This window comes from Buteo buteo, chromosome 4 (assembly GCF_964188355.1).
Source record: "Buteo buteo chromosome 4, bButBut1.hap1.1, whole genome shotgun sequence".
Classification (NCBI taxonomy): domain Eukaryota; kingdom Metazoa; phylum Chordata; class Aves; order Accipitriformes; family Accipitridae; genus Buteo; species Buteo buteo.
Window position 1 is genome coordinate 4,042,098 of NC_134174.1, and position 15,840 is coordinate 4,057,937.

The 15,840-nt window shown below is 37.9% G+C and overlaps 1 protein-coding gene across 14 annotated transcripts in view; it reads left to right on the plus strand.

Annotated features, from left to right (window-relative positions):
* The window catches only part of LOC142029704 (uncharacterized), a 131,630-nt gene that overhangs the window by 50,984 nt on the left and 64,806 nt on the right, over window positions 1–15,840 (plus strand). For 9 of the 14 annotated variants that reach the window (XR_012649985.1, XR_012649988.1, XR_012649989.1 and 6 more), the window contains exon 3: window positions 12,100–12,148. The exons of the other annotated variants lie outside the window; for them this stretch is intronic. The gene's annotated coding sequence lies outside the window, so the exon portion shown is untranslated. The remainder of the gene's footprint in view (window positions 1–12,099; window positions 12,149–15,840) is intronic. 14 annotated transcript variants of the gene reach the window in all.

Consider the following 15,840-nt stretch of genomic DNA (forward strand, 5'->3'; position numbering starts at 1 on the left):
CCTGCTCTGTTTGTTCAAAACTCTTACAGCATTCAATAAAGAGGGCTTGATTAATTTTATTCAGTATAAAATGAAAATGGTGACCAGTTACTGCTGCCTGCTTTGTGAATTTCACGGTTCTTAAGTCAGTTAGAAATTGCCATATTCTGATACCTTCTTCAGAGTACAGATAGTCTGACACAGGAATCCACATATTCAGGATGACTCAGAATTAAAAGTGAGTCAGTTATGCCTTATTCTGTTTAATTTAATTTAATTTTTAAAAATAGAGAATTGGAGATAAAATGGGTAGACTGTGGTGCTTTGTCCAGTACTGTGTAAATTCACTTGCTGTATGCGGTAGGGAAGAGTGACAGTTGGAGGGATATGTTTTAAGTTCCCTGTACCAAGGGCAGTAGAGTGACAGAGTGAGTAAAACAGAGGAATGACCTGCACTCCTGAGCTCTGAGTATCACAGAAGGCAGAATCTCTCTTTGTAGAAGAGATATTGAAGATTTAGGACCTAGCATGAAATAAAAAAAAATAAAAAATTCAGGGTTGAATACCTACAAGACAGGACTTTAGTTCCTGAAGAACAACTTGTGAGTTTTCAATAAATACTATTAGACATCCTGTTTACAGTGCAGTTTCTAGAGCAATATTTTTCAGTATACATCAAGGGTCAAATATAAAGCAGTGCTTACTTTTCATTTTGATTTTCTTGTTTCTCAGCTTCAGAATCTATCTTTTTTGGGTTTTTTTGTGTCAAGAAACAATTTTCCTTTCCTGCAGTATTTCTAGTGTTACTCATTTATCAGGACACATTTTTGATGTTGATCAGTTCATTCTTTTTGTTTCCCTTTCCTCTTGGTACGCTCCATGCAAGGTGTTACTGACGGGCTCTGTGCATGCTGATGTAATCAGCCATGGAGGTAGAGTATGTGCTTCTAAAAGTCTTATCTCTTACTGAATTACTGAACTGTGTGTACCATCCACATACATTCCACCAAGCAGTATCTCAACTTTAGTCAAAAATTCAAGTTCTGGAGTGACAGAGGGGATTGTAATAAAAAGTGTTTGGATGATAGGAGGGCTGGAAAGAGAGACCTGTGTCATGAAAGCAGCAAGCATGTCTTTATTCACTTCTGTTAATTGCTTTTTTGGCTAAACTAATGTCGTCTTTTACATAAATTCTCATCATATTCTAATAATATACAATTTAAGTTACCAGCTATTTCTCCCCTAAGTGAAGGTCTTGGATTTTCTTTCTTCTCTGTCTTTAGCTTCCATGTTACTTTTTGAAGTAATGAGGCGAAAGAAAAATAGTAGATCAGGTATTTTCTATGCTTGTATTTTTGCAGATAAGTTGACCAAAGGGAAAACCATCTTTAAAATGCTTCTTTCAAGTCAAAAGAGCACAGTTCATCTTTAGGCAGCATAAAGCAGTAAGCATTACATATAGCAGTAACAGTAAAATTAAACATGAAAATTAACTTCAATACTAGTTTCAGGATTTCATAGCTAGCTTTTATTAAGTCTTTAGATTCATGTCTCTATACCAAGCCTGTAATCTAGTCTGGCTTTGTATGTAAGAAGTTGAGAACTCTTCCACAGAAGTGTGTTTTGAGTGCCGTTAGAAAGCTCTCTAGTCACACCAAGTAGTGGTAAATATTTAACAATGCTGTTGCTAAAAAGCAACAAGTTATTTCAAATTTGAGTTTGTTTGGCTTCCAGCTGTAGTACCTTGCTGTGCCTTTCTCCCCAAGGATTGCAGAGTTGTTATTTGTCATATTCACAAAGTACCTATAAAAACAAGGTCACATACTCATCTTCCCCTTAATAAAGGAGACCTTTGACCTAGCATTATGAGCTCTGTATCCCAGCCAGGCTGACTATTTTCTGAGGTCTTCCTCTGAACGCTTGCCAGTACTTCGGCATCTTTGCAGTGTGAATATCAGAACTGGACATGAAGTTCTAGCTTAGAATTTAGCTTGATTTGTTTCATAAACACTGAAAGATGATGTTGTCAGCCAAATCCTTAATATGGCTTTGCCCTGCGCTGGCAGTCCATGCTGGGGTGATTCAGTACCATTGCTTCAGAGCCCTTTTCTGGGTAGAAAGTGTCCAAGTCACGGAGGAGTAGTCTGCATTCCTTCTTCAAATATGGGTGACTTTGATTTGTTAGGATTAAAATCAGTTGTTGTCTCCAACCACCTGGTCACTATGGAGTGTTACTATTTCCTCTGCCAATACTTCCGTTATCTACAAACTTACTCTCAAGTATTTCTATTATCTAAATGGTTTATAAAATTACCAGGGCCCAGACCTGTATCTGTTGTTCCTTCATGTTACCCATGCTGTAATAGGAAAGCCTGCCATCCACTTGATTTGTATAAGAAAGCAGTTAGCAGCTCTGGAAAAGATGAGGGGACTTTGGTATCCCAGGTGATTATTCTTACGGACTGAATGAGTCATATTTGTGTGGACTTTTAACATGTGGGTGAGTGAATCATCAGGTGTTGAACAGATTAATCTCTTTAATGGGACACACACAATTTAATGTTTTTTTTTCACTGAGACAACTTGTACCTGTCTAAAGAAAATATTACAGAGGCTGAAATACAGTGACGTCGTGTGTCTTTGAACATGTTACCTTGGGAGACGTTCCATGAAACAGCTCAGTGTTGCTTTTCATAGTTCTTGGTATGTGTGGGGGGTAGTGACCTTTAAAGTATTGTTAAGAGTAGAAGATTTGGGGAAAAAAGATTATAAAAAGTTGACCAATAGTTGCATAAGAAATTGAGCACGAGTTTGACTTTCTCGTGTACTTGTGTTATAAAACAGTTGTAGGTAGGTTATGTCAGTCTATTTCCCAATTAACAAGTGATAGGATGAGAGGAAGTGGCCTCAAGTTGCGCTAGGGGAGGTTTAGGTTGGGCATTAGGAAAAATGTCTTCACTGAAAGGGTTATTAAGCATTGGAATAGGCTGCCCAGGGAAGTGGTGGAGTCACCATCCCTGGAGGTATTTAAAAGACATGTAGATGTGCTTAGGGACATGGTTTAGTGGTGGACTTGGTAGTGTTAGGTTTGTGGTTGGACTCAATGATCTTAAAGGTCTTTTCCAACCTAAATGATTCTATGATTCTGTGTAATTGTACACCACATGATGATCCAGCATGTGTCAAGAGCGCATGAACTGATAAAACATGACTGCATGCATTTGTCTTTGTCTGATGAGAGGCTGTGCCCGATGTCCATTTAGGTAGTAAAAGTGGACTAAATTTTGTCGATTCCTGATGCTTGTTTTTTTCTTTTTTCAGTCCCCAGCCAAGTTCCACCATCCAGAATTATGCTTGATGTTGGGTTTGACTGAGATCTGAAAATTACAGAGAATAGACCATCTTGCTGTTGTGACTGATTTGGGATAGGAAATGAAGTATGAAATTTAGGCATGGGTGTAGGTAGGGTTAAGGGCTTCAGTCAAAATTTGCCACAGGTTTACGTGGAAGAACTGGTGATCCTTTCCTAGAACCATAGTTAAGGTTTAATTTTGTAATAATACTGTTGGCTCAGGGAGTTTTCTTTATAGGTTGCATTATAAAGCATTTCTCAGTAGGTATCTTTTAAAGGGTTTTCATGAGATAAATCATTATGGACAACCTTACATGGACAAAACAATTTTCTGAGCAGCACAGCTTTTTATCTTACTCAGGACTATGGGCTGGATATATAAATATATATATATATATATATATATGTGTATTTTGGTCACCAAAGTAAATTTGAAGAGAGATGAATTCCTTCATTGCAAATGAAGGTGCAGATGCTTTTAGAATCTGACCAAATGTCTGTAAGTAAAAGCATCTTCTTCATCCTTACAGACTTCCGAAGGGTTGAACACCAGAAGTGCAATAATAATAAAAAAAACCAACACCACCCCCACTCTTCACACCCACCCCTTCCCAGCTGTCTAGCTCAGTAAATTTCACACCATGGTTGCAAGGCCAGAATGATTACGAATTAGGGTTAGCACAAAATCTAGCTATTTGAAAATTTTGCAGCATTTTGCTGTAATGTAGAGGCTAGAATTTCTCAAAAAACAAATCTGAAAAATGCACAAGGGCAGGGAGGTCATGCTTTCAAAACCCAATTCACTGCAACAGAAAATGGGATTTCTTAACCTTGTCTTTCAAACAGACCGAATTGTGCATTGCCCCCTTGCACTTTGCTGTTTCAGTTGTCATCTGTTATGCGCTCCTTCATGCTAAGATCCATGTCCCTTTCTGTCTGACATTCCATAGGTTGCAGTACATTAAAACTGTTCCATATAATCAACGTTTTTGACTACTGGCTAATTTTTGACCTTTATTCTGAGTGTCCTTGGGCAAGGCCCCAGGTAGTCATGACCAAATTCACAGGAGATGAAGAATATGGTAAGCTTTATTAAATCTTAGTCTATGCAGGGGCTCTCTGAGGGGAGTACCTTTATTGTGGTGCAAGTAACATGCCTAGTTTTCACTCTGATTTTTAGCTTCAACATAAATCACTGTAATTTAGTTACCCCAAGGCTATAACACACTGCCTTTTAGGATTGTAGAGTAGCCATTAATGGAAATTTGTTAAGAGTGGGCATGTATGGATGAAGGAAAGTGTGCATAAAAAACCAAGGATGAGCCTCTTGCCTATGATGCACTTCATATGTACTGTTGTCCTTGATCTAACTTAACTAGGTGGTGCAGGTGAGAGCTGACAGCAGTTCTCTAAATAACAACAGTAACTTCAGCCTTGAAATCTGAATTTGGTAAGCTTTTGTTGGCCTCGGTAGTGGCCAGCTGGTTCTTACAGGTGAGTCTTCATCTGTACACTCAGTGATTTACAACTCTGTGTACAGATCAGCGTCTTTGCTTTAAGGATGGCAGAAGATCCACCGATCTTCTGTGGTGGAACTTCCACCAGGACTTCTTTCCAGTACTCTTACAAACAAGTAGTATTTGATTACAGGTTTTACAGTAATTGGTGATAAAGGTAACAGTCCAATTCCAGGTCCCTAGTGCATGACCCCATGCTCTGGCACGGTGTCACCTTTGCTTAAATTTGCAACTTTCTTTTCTTTTGGGATATTTAATAATACATTTTTTTAAAAGACTGTTGTTCACGGCAATATTGAGAGGTATTGTATCAAAGAATAAATTCTTTAATTGCTGCGAAGGAGTATTTATAGAAATAAGCTACATACCAGTCACAGCCTCCCTGCTTGCTGCCCTGTTTTAAAGGAGGTGTGAGAACTGTGAACGCATCCTTCAGGATTTCAGTAAAGCATCGATACTTCAGTTGTCTGTGCCAGAACACCTCAGTGTATATTAAGATTTAGTAATGTCCCCTAGAGACAAGTCATATTTCCCCAAGAAATGCCAAATTGGAAATGGAAACCACTCTACAGGCAGAAGAAATCATGATGATTGCCATCATAGATCTAACAATCTACCTTAATTTTCCCAAGGAAAGTGTAGTGAGGTGGCTTAGTGGCTTTTCTTCTTCTCACTACTTTTGGCACAACATTGCGTGCAGGATCGTAAGACAGGAGAATTGCTGTGTTCCACACGGTGCTTCCACTCAGGGCCCTCTTATCCTGCCCTAATTGTGCTCAGTGTGGCAGCTGCTACTGTTAAGAACGTACTGCACGCATGGTATAAAAAAAAAAAAAAAAAAAAAAGACTAAAATTCAGCTTTTAATTTATTTGTCATCTCATTTGGAGAGAACAGCTACTGTGATTTCATATAATAAAACCAACTGTGTGAGAATCCACAGAGGTGATTTTCTAAATCTAAGATTTCCTTTGAATTTGTTTCTATCATGAATAGATTGGATTACTATAGGCTGTGTCAGTGTGAGTCACTTGTAAGTGCCTGTTAATCCAATAAACCTGAGTGATTTCTTATGGAAATACTATTTTCTGATTTCTATTTATATGATGGTCCTGGCCTTGTTGAATACCCACTGACTTCACTGGAAATATCTCTTTGGAAAAAACTGGTATAATTTTGTATGGTAATGGACATTACAGTGAATCGGTAAAATGAAAAATAGCCTCAAGTAACCAGCAAATGTTTTAGAAGTTATTTGTGACAACTTTATTAAATATTTTGAAGCGTTATTGGCTAAAAATAATCATCAGAGTTCTGTTTTATTGTGGTGGTTATTTTTTTTAGTTTGTATGAAGGGTAGAACAGCATTATTATGCTTTCATACTGTCCCGCAAGTTTTAGAGGTTTTTTTCTTCTGTTGTTGCCACTGCCCTACTTTATGGTTGTGGTTGCATCACTCTGTGCCTTAATTTCCCACCCATAACATACTCAGCTCTAGTGAAAACTAAAAATCATAGATATAATAAAGTAGCTGTTTTAAAATCATTACTTCAGCCTTTTTATGTTTTACTTGTGCAGCAACTGGTATTCAGTGGCAGCAGAAGGCAAAAACTTTGCTATGGTTTGGAATTTTTGCCTGAAATAAGAAGAAAAAATCTGGAGAACAAAACGTTTTTCCAGCCTGAGATACAGTATACTTGGGTACCAGAGCAGAGGGAGGTCTAAACACTCTTAAAAGATGGCTGGTAAATCTGGTCCCATTTTGAATGAGAAAGTGCAGAATATAAAGGTTTATATTATACGTAGGGAATTTCTAATGCTGCGGGGGAAAAAAATTACATTTACTGGAAATAGTTTGACAGAATTCAGTGTTTGTAACACATGCAACACTGCTGCTAGTGTAAGGCACCACAGTTTTCATAATCTTAAATTTACATGCATGTACCAAGTTTCCAAACACCTTCCTCCTCTGTCTCCACCACTGAATTTTATTGTGCTTGGTATGAGGGATAGCATGCTCAAAACCCCTGAATTTTTGACGCGTTAAGACAGGCTTTTGTAGTCGTTGACTGCCTACTTGATGACACATACTTGTAATGATTATTGAGCCTGTGCAGTAAACGCTGCCTAGGGATTTGGATCCTTAGTGGAGCAGATGAGAAATTATAAGCCTTATTGTGTGATAGCTTCTGCTGGTAAATGTTTGTGGCATTTTGCAGAGACAGTTCAAGACTCTTTGAGGTTCAGATTTTAGATTTGTTAGTGGTGGTAGTTTATTGGTAGCAACTCCAGATCCCAATTAATTGGGATTGCAGCTAACTTTAGCTACTAAGTGTATCATCTCTTGAGGAGATACTCAAAGGAGTAAGAGAATACGTGGAGACCTGAGGGTTAACAAAGCATCTAGAATAAAAGCACAGGAGAAAAGGAAAAGCAAAGTAGAGAGCTGTGTGTCACGTTCACGTTAAATAAGTCATTTGAAAAGTAGAAACAAGAACACACAATTCAAAATTAATATAAAATATATCAGATAGGGTTAATATAAAATCTAAGGTATGAAGAGATGGATAACTAGCATTAACAGATAACATGAAAAGACCTTGTAAATACATTGAAAGTTGGAGGAAGTCAAGGGAAAATGCAGGCCTCATTCTTATCAGAGTGATGATAATAAATAAGACCACACTGAATAAATGGCTGAGCATAGTTGTATTTAATCGTGGGTCTTTTGAAGGAACCAAAAACCTTTTGGACATGCTGGGGAAATAATTTGGTAATTAACAACTCTCATTTGAAAATGGAGCGTATTGTGATTTTTCCAATCAGAGAGCAGTATGGACTCCGGCATTTTAATTTAAAACAGTATGCATGGACATGCTAACTGACAGGGTCAGAGCCAAATTTACTCAAAAAGTTGATAGTTTTAAAAATAAGAATTTACAAGTGTTTAAATAAGTATATTTATGTTTATTGCAGTGTATTGAACCGATTTAGGTAAGGCCAAATTGCTGTGTCTGACACAAACGGGTTGTGTAGCAAAAAGATCAGTGTATGGGCAAATGTGGAGTGAAAGGTCATGGTCTGAAACAAACCTGCTGTTTCCTAGGTAAGTCTGATTTCTAAAACCAGCTTTTATATGAAAAAAAGTTAAAATAAGTTTTGTTTTCTTATAGAAGCACAGAGAGAACTGTTTCAAAAAGAATGATTCTGAACTAAGAAGCGAAGGGCATGGATGGCTCTGGGTACTGGGACATTGTAATTCATCTTGTTAAACTGGTAGCACAGTCCCTGGCACAGTTTTAGCCTGTGCTGACCAGCACTCTTCCAGACAGTGCTTGGGCATCATCTAGAGAGTAGCATGGTGCAGGGACTGGTTCCGACAGACAGCTGGGATGCGGCTATCCTGTTCTGGGACTAGGAAAACTAGCCTGGCCATATGGGTACCGGCTGCTGCTGTGGCTAATCTGTGGTCCAGAGGACAGTCCATAACCTGGTTTGTGGATTAGGTAGCTGTTGCTCTGAAGTCAGGAGTTGCTAAGATTTCTGATCCCAGATGGGTTACTCCAGCTTGGTGTACAGGGCTTTCTTCTGGGAATGAGAGACAATCAAAGTTCTGCTTTTAAGACTGGGGGGTTTTTGCGGGGGTTTGGGGTTTGTTTTGTTTTTGTTTTTTTTTTTTTTTTTTATTTCTTTGTCGCCAGCAACCTAGTACCTATTGCCAAGAACTGGGTTTGAAAGTTCTGTGCCCTTCCAAACACATACACTAACCGTAAAGCGAGAAATAGGGATTCTTTATTTTTTTTTGTGGTTTATGACCTTTTTGCACTCCCACAGAGGTATTCAGCAGCAAGAGGGGACTCTCAACCCAAATACTTAGGCACCTGAATAAGGCAGGCTGAATTCACTCTGTAGGTTTGCTAGTTTATGTTCATTCTTCAGCAGAAGCAGCAGAAGTTATTTGTCCTGTTTGTTGTCCTAAGAATCAATCTGTATGTAGTTCTTCGTGGAACTGAAAAAAGGAATCCAGTTATATTCAGTAGTAAGAGCCATCCATGTTGATTGGCGTGGTGATCAGTCATGCTCAGTGTTTCTGTCCTGCATGCGTGGATAACCTTTCCTATGGGCAGGTGGCTGCCTGCAGGCAGGGATGGGGTTGATGTTTACAGCTTCTAGTAAAATGAGGTGAGCAGGACCCTCAAGCTGACTTCTGTGATGGTGTTTGGGGAAGCAGTAAATGTTTCATTGATCGAGTATTTGGGAACATTAATTATATTCAGGATAGAGCTGGGTCGTTGATTTAACTTTTCTCGGTGAGTTCAGTGGAAGAAAGAAGCTCATGGTAAGTCCAGGAATAGCCCATGTGTCAAGAGAGGAAGCCATACAGCAAATCTTTTTATGTATAGGGCTCCCATCTGTATGTCTTTAGGGCTGTTTACCACCTATGAGTGAGGGCTGAGCTGTTCTGACAGAGCATGCTGTGCGTTTTTGTGTCTATGGACCGTAGTCTGAGATTTCTCACTCTGTTCCCTTGGAAAAATGTGCTGCTATCAAATCGGCAGTTACCTTTTACCAGCACTACACATTCCTAAAATGAAAGGTTCAGTTAGTGGGTCATTTTAACAACAACAAAATTATAATCTTTTCCAAAGGCTTCATGCAAACCTGATGTTCCTGCAAGTGCTACATACTCAAGTGGAACGATATATTTTCTTCTGAGAGCAAGAGATCCAATTTCTATGCCATTTTATGAGAAAGATTTGTTACTGGCTGTTTATCAAACATTGAGAACACTGCAGAGAAGAGGGGGGGAAGTAGTAGCAGAAGATGTTTTAGTAGTTAAGTACTTCTATTGCAGAAGAATTGTTTCCAGGACAACAAGGTTGATGATGGAGTTACAAAGTGAGTATGTTTCCTTTCCTCTTCCTTTATTTGTTGTTAATCAGTAAGGTAGGAAGACCTCTCTTTGTACTTGAGTCATTTTCAGAAAGTTGTTACATCAGTTATTTTTAGTCTACAGTAGGTTGTCCATGTGGCTCTTTTTAGCTATTTAGGAGATATCTGGTAGGTAAGAAATCATATTTGTGTTGTTTTTTGTTCGGATCGCATGGTATCTAAACAAATTACGATCTGGACTTATAATAGCTCTGTCTGGGTGTTTTTGTTTTTTAAAGAAACAAAACAACAGGTTTGTGCTTTAAATTTCAAGCTCGTCTTGCTGGTGGGATGTGAGTTTCTTTTAACTGAACAGAATTTTCCTCTGTTGGTATAATACATATTTTTTGTGTATACTAATGATATACTGTCATGCAAATGAATTTGGAATAAATTAAAGGAAATAATTTTCCCCTAGAGTATATTCAGCTGTAAGACTCCATTGTGAGATCTATTTTCAACTGGAGTTTGGAATTTGGAATAAGAAGCCACTGAATTAAATGTAGTTGCCAATTTTAAAGGGGCATAGCTAGCATAAAATCACACCCATCTCCAAAATATGTTGATCTATTTAAAATCTGGAGGAGTATGATGAAATCTGTACTTGTGTGGTTTTCCTTTGTATATTTGATTGTACTCTGAGTTTAATTTTTTCTGGATTGTTTTTTTCCTTCACAACAACATTTTGAGAAAAGAAATGTCATTTTTTTAAAACCACAAATATTGGCTGTGCATTTTAGAGGCAAGCACAACAAAAACAGTGGCCAGGTCATTAGTGAAAAACACACTTCATAAAGCTCTATTGTTGTTTGCTACATTAAATAGCTTGAAGTTTAACGGTGTCCCTTTTAAAGGAATGAAATGATTTCATAGCCCCTAATGATATATGTATTTATTTCATATTGAGATTTTAGAAGTTTAGTTGATTAAGATTCAGAAAACACTTCTTATGCATAGTTGTCTGAATTAATGAGATACTCTGTTTCCTTTGGAATGCATTGGTGTTTTTCTGATGCTGAAGGTTGGATACCACATGCTAAGATCAATATGTGGTCACTGTTTTGAACAATTAATAGTTTTATTCTTTGGATGTGTTTTTTCATCCAATTCTACAGCATGTTTATGAATACCATACTTCCTTTATTGATTTAGGAGAAAACGGTATGACATGGCGTGAAAACTAACACGCTCAGGTGCCTGTGATGATTACTGCACCTTCTCTGTTTCTCATGGCTCTCTAGGTTGTTGGAAAGGGAAGTTGAGCAGGTTGGCAAATCCATGCTGGCATTTACTTGTTGCTTTGTTATCTCCTCCTGGCTGTAAACCGTAGCCAGACTCAGGATTCTTTCTGACTGGTGCCTTCCTCTTTCCATTCCCCCCCCCTTGCAAATTACTGTTTTCAGCAGAACAAGAACAGTGCTAACCTTGAGTGATGAGATGTCTCTGTACTTCATTTTCCAGTACGTCCCCTGTTATTTAGTTATTCCATTATCTGGAGCATACTAGTTCTTTACGGAGGTTGAATAGTTCTTCCAGGTCACTACTTGGCATAGTAAGGGAATGAGGAATTTTTTGCTGCTTCTGCTAAAGGTTTACTAATTATGTGGCTAAATAGAGAATGTAGCATTAGAGCATTCTTTTTAAGGACAATACTCTCCTAATTCTACTTAGTAGATTTTTTTGGATTTGTTTTTTTTGGTTGCTTGCTTTTTTGTTTTAAATTTCAAAATGCTTTACAAACAATAATGAATTCCTGGTAAGGAATGGATATACTTTCTCTGTTTTTACAGATTTGAATCCAAAGCACAGAGCAGGACATAATAGCCAATCCATTTGTATTCAGTGCCCACTGAAGTATCTTAGGGTGCCTGAAACATAGGGCTAGCAGATACGACCTGAGACCAAGGGAAAGTCATTGCCTTTCTGAAGTAGGTGCTGGAAGGCAACAAGGAACAGTCATAGAGTCTAACTACATACCTGTCTTTGGGCAATTAAATTCTTCTTTACATTTCTTCACTTTCTGTATGGCTATGAGAAATTTCTTTGGTAAACTCTGCAATAGAATTTGGAATTCTTCAGTGTTACACTCAAATCACAAGGCAGTCTACACAGTTCATCTTGATAGAGCAGTTTCATGTAACAGAAATACTCTGGCAATCAAAATCAGAGAAACAGAAATGAACGATGGAAATATTTTCCCAGTGCTGACTAAAAGCAAACAGTAAGCTTCAAGCATTAATTAATGATAAAATGAGAAGCTTCAGTTCAAGCAAATACTTTTTTTTTTTAACAGAATTTGTCTTTTCTTTGTTGTATTGCAGAAGAAGAAATGGTGACTGAGTTGTACAAGTGAACCAGGACAATCCAAAAGTAAGTCAAGGAAGAATGTTCATTTTCCTCTTCTATAATACTATAGACCAATTGTTCTCCAAGACATCCATTTAATTAAAAAGGCAACTAGTCTTCCTCATTTCTTTGACTGTGAGTGTAGCATATGCAGTTTGTAGAGCCGTTCTTAGTTCCCTGGTTTCAAGCTGTGTGGTTCAAGGTGAGTTGCATTAGGTAGATCATTTCTCTCCCTTTCTCATCACTGTGCAAGGCATAAAATAGTTCAAGATTGTGTCGTGTAATTGCATATTACTGTTGTTGTAGCAGTGATGGTCCAAGGATGCAGAGAGGAGGCATTTGTAGGGAAAGGCTTTATCTCCTCTTAGAGTGTTTCTGATAAAATCTGAAGAATCAGACGAACCTGCAGGAACGCAAGAAAGGCTGGAAAGGGTTTTTGGGCTCCAGAGCTTGTTAGTATTCTCTCTAATACCAGTTGGTGTAAGAAAAGCTTTAACCTTACTTTAAAGCTGCTGTATTTTTGGCTGAGTGTTTTTGAATATATTAAAACCATGTACTTGAGTACTCTATGTATTTATGGTTTAGCACAGGAGTTTTTTTCCATTTTGGTCAAGAAAGCAGGATGTTTTTCAGTGGTATTATAGATAACAAGCCTTACAGATCATCTTTCTGATTCACTTGTAGGAGACAATGGCAAATTTTAAAGATAGATGCTTTTAACTGTCTTAAACAGAGCATGTACTGTGTGATAACAACATCTACATTGCAGTTGTAATAACAAAACCTAAGATTATTCTGAATTCGGTTTCACACTGGCTAACAAGTGGACTCATTAAAAGACTGCGTGAAGTTTTCTATGTATTGTTGACTCAAATTTAAAATATCTATAAGTCTGCAAAATGTGTCGCGGCTTGCTTACTAAGGGATGAGTATGTTCTTAACACATAGGTTTTGAAATTATTGTCCAGTTTGTCAAACAGCCTTTGTGTGGTACTTTATTTATAATTTTTCTATTATTTATATGAATGTCATTTTAATTTATACCTGTGTCTCTTTTTTGTCTGAGATGTTTAAGTAATTCTACAGACTTGCTTTTTATAGACACTTTCTATTAAAAAAAAAAAAAGTCATACAACATGTGTCAGGCATATGCAATTCCTTCAGCATCATGTTTTCCACACTGATTTAATAGCTATTGAGTCTCCTCAAATATTCTTGTTTCCAAGACCTGTTTTATGGTAATAAATCTTCTTGGCTGTAAAATTCTTGAAATGATTCAGTAGGACAATTGTTTCCTTAGCACACTCCCTCAGAGATAATAGTTAGAAATGGAAAAGTCCTTAACCAGGTCAGCTTTTTCCCTGCAACACATGTAGTCAGTGCTGGAAGTGATAATCAATGAAATCACCAACGTTTGTTCTGGCAAACTGCTATTGTCTGGTGCTCCCTACTATCCTGATTTCTCTCTTGGTAATTTACAGAAAGTTTTTTATTAGAGTGTCATGCTAAACTACATTGAGAAATGCCTAGCCAGGTAAAGAATAAAAGCTGTGGTGTCATGTAATGCAGCTCTTCATTTAAAAAAAAAAAAAAAAAAAAAAAAAAGTCTGTCTCAAAATTCATATCAAAAAACATGAATAAAATGATCAAAGACTTAACTTCCCTATCCATGCACATGAGGCTAGGGGATGGTGCAGTGTGCACACAAGGTTTTTTGGCATAAACAATGGTACAATAAGAAAAGATTGATCCAGTCTAGTTGTTAACACCTTCCTTCTATACAGTGAGTGCCATTTGTAGTTGTTGGGTTCTTACGACATATGTAAACTGCAGCAACAGTGAGCTACTTCAGTATTTGGTCCGTTATGTTACCAGCTTGTATTCCTTTGGGTTTGTCATCAGACTACCTTTCAGAAACTGCAGGACCACATGCAGGGCAACTCCAAAATGAATGGTGTGGTTCTTGAGGTAGATTGTAATTTAATGAATGGTCAGGCATGCAAGGGTGATTAAGTTGTGATACCTGGTCTGTTGATCTCTGGAGGGTGGCCACACATTATACAATCTGTGTGGCTTTCTGACAACTGGAAAAGGCTGTTAAAATTGGGCATTGTTCACTGGGAGCAGGTAAGAAAGGATTTCTGCCAAGCGCCCGTAAGGAGTTCTGTGTATTAGGTTTCCAAGGCAATCCATTAGGTGGTTCATCTGGAACATCATGTGTGCAAGGGAAAGGGAGACGTGTTTTTGCCAAAACTTTCTGCACAGCTGGAGCTCCAGGTAAAAACACCAGGTTATACTGGGAGAGACAGAATCTGTTGATCTTAAAATTTATAACTTTCTGAAATACTGTTGTTTTCTTTCTTCGATGTTTTTCTAGTTGGACATATAGGTTGTCCTACACTGAGGGAAGCGGTAAGTTCTGGCATTAGTTCTTCCATGGACATTTCCTTTAAAATAGCAGGCTCTGGGATCTGACATTCTCTTTCCTACCTCAGGATAGGAAATAAAGCTTTGCAGTTCCCCCAAGATTTATAGCAGATTTGCAGTATTAAATCTGCTCTTACCTTTGTTTTGGAAAAGGGAACCTTGTATTCTTACTGGCCTTACCTGCCAAACAGAGATACTTCCATTTAAACTATGCATTTTAATCAGATGCTTTTACTGCAAGGCATGAACCTTAGGGTTTTCAACGTTGTACCTTAGCTTTTGTTATACTCATAGATACTGCTAGTCATGATAGAGAATAACCTCTGCACTTAAAAGGTGGGCTAAAAGATTACTTCTGCTCTGTAGGATCTTGACAAGGGTACATTGTGTCATGTCAGCATATTCTTTCCAGTTAATATCTTACAGAAGAAAAGGTAATATTGGGGACCATTTTACATATGTGTGTGTGCATGCACACAGATGTTTTTAGGGTTGGTAGAAGTATTTGCTGCCATAGTCCTGTCTGAATTGTTGGTTGGTTGTTGTGTGAAGATGGAGGGTGGTCCAATAAATGGACCAGATGATGACAAGCTTTTTATTGGCAGTTGAAGATCTGCTAACTCATGTACCTTCCACAAAGTCGCTTTGTCAGTTGTGTTTGTCAGTCATGCCTGTGAAGTGAGGGCAACACATCTACTACAGATTTCAGCTGCAATGATATATATTAATATTTTGACTCTTCAGCAGTAAAAGCCTGACATCTGACCTCATGAGACAGCCCACTCCTTGCACATGTGTGAGCAAACAGGTGTCATGAAGCATATTGCCATTCAGTCTGGTGGCTGAGGGAGGTGAGTGATGAGGAAGGTTTGAAGAGAAAAGCACAGGCAGCAACAGTAAAGAAAGCCATTTTCCTCTTCAGGTATCTGTTTTCTTCTGAGAAGGTCCACTAACATGTATGGCATGAAAAGACACAAACCACAAAGAGGTCAGTGTTATTGGATGTGTGTGAAGTAGCCATTAACACAGGCAGTGGGTATTCAAAAAGAAACTCTCTGTTTGACAGTGCTGTCTTCTAGATGACTTAGAAACATAAAAACACAACTTATTTTTGAAAGAGCACTTTTAATTTTTGTCAGTTATGAAAGTACCTGTAAGTTCAATGTGTGCTTTGCAAAGAGAGGAGCATGCTAAGGCTAGTTATCAGATTTCCATTTTATGAGTTGTATCTGTGGTATGATGGCTTCATACACAAAACTCTGGCACCACCATTAACACTGAGAAATTTT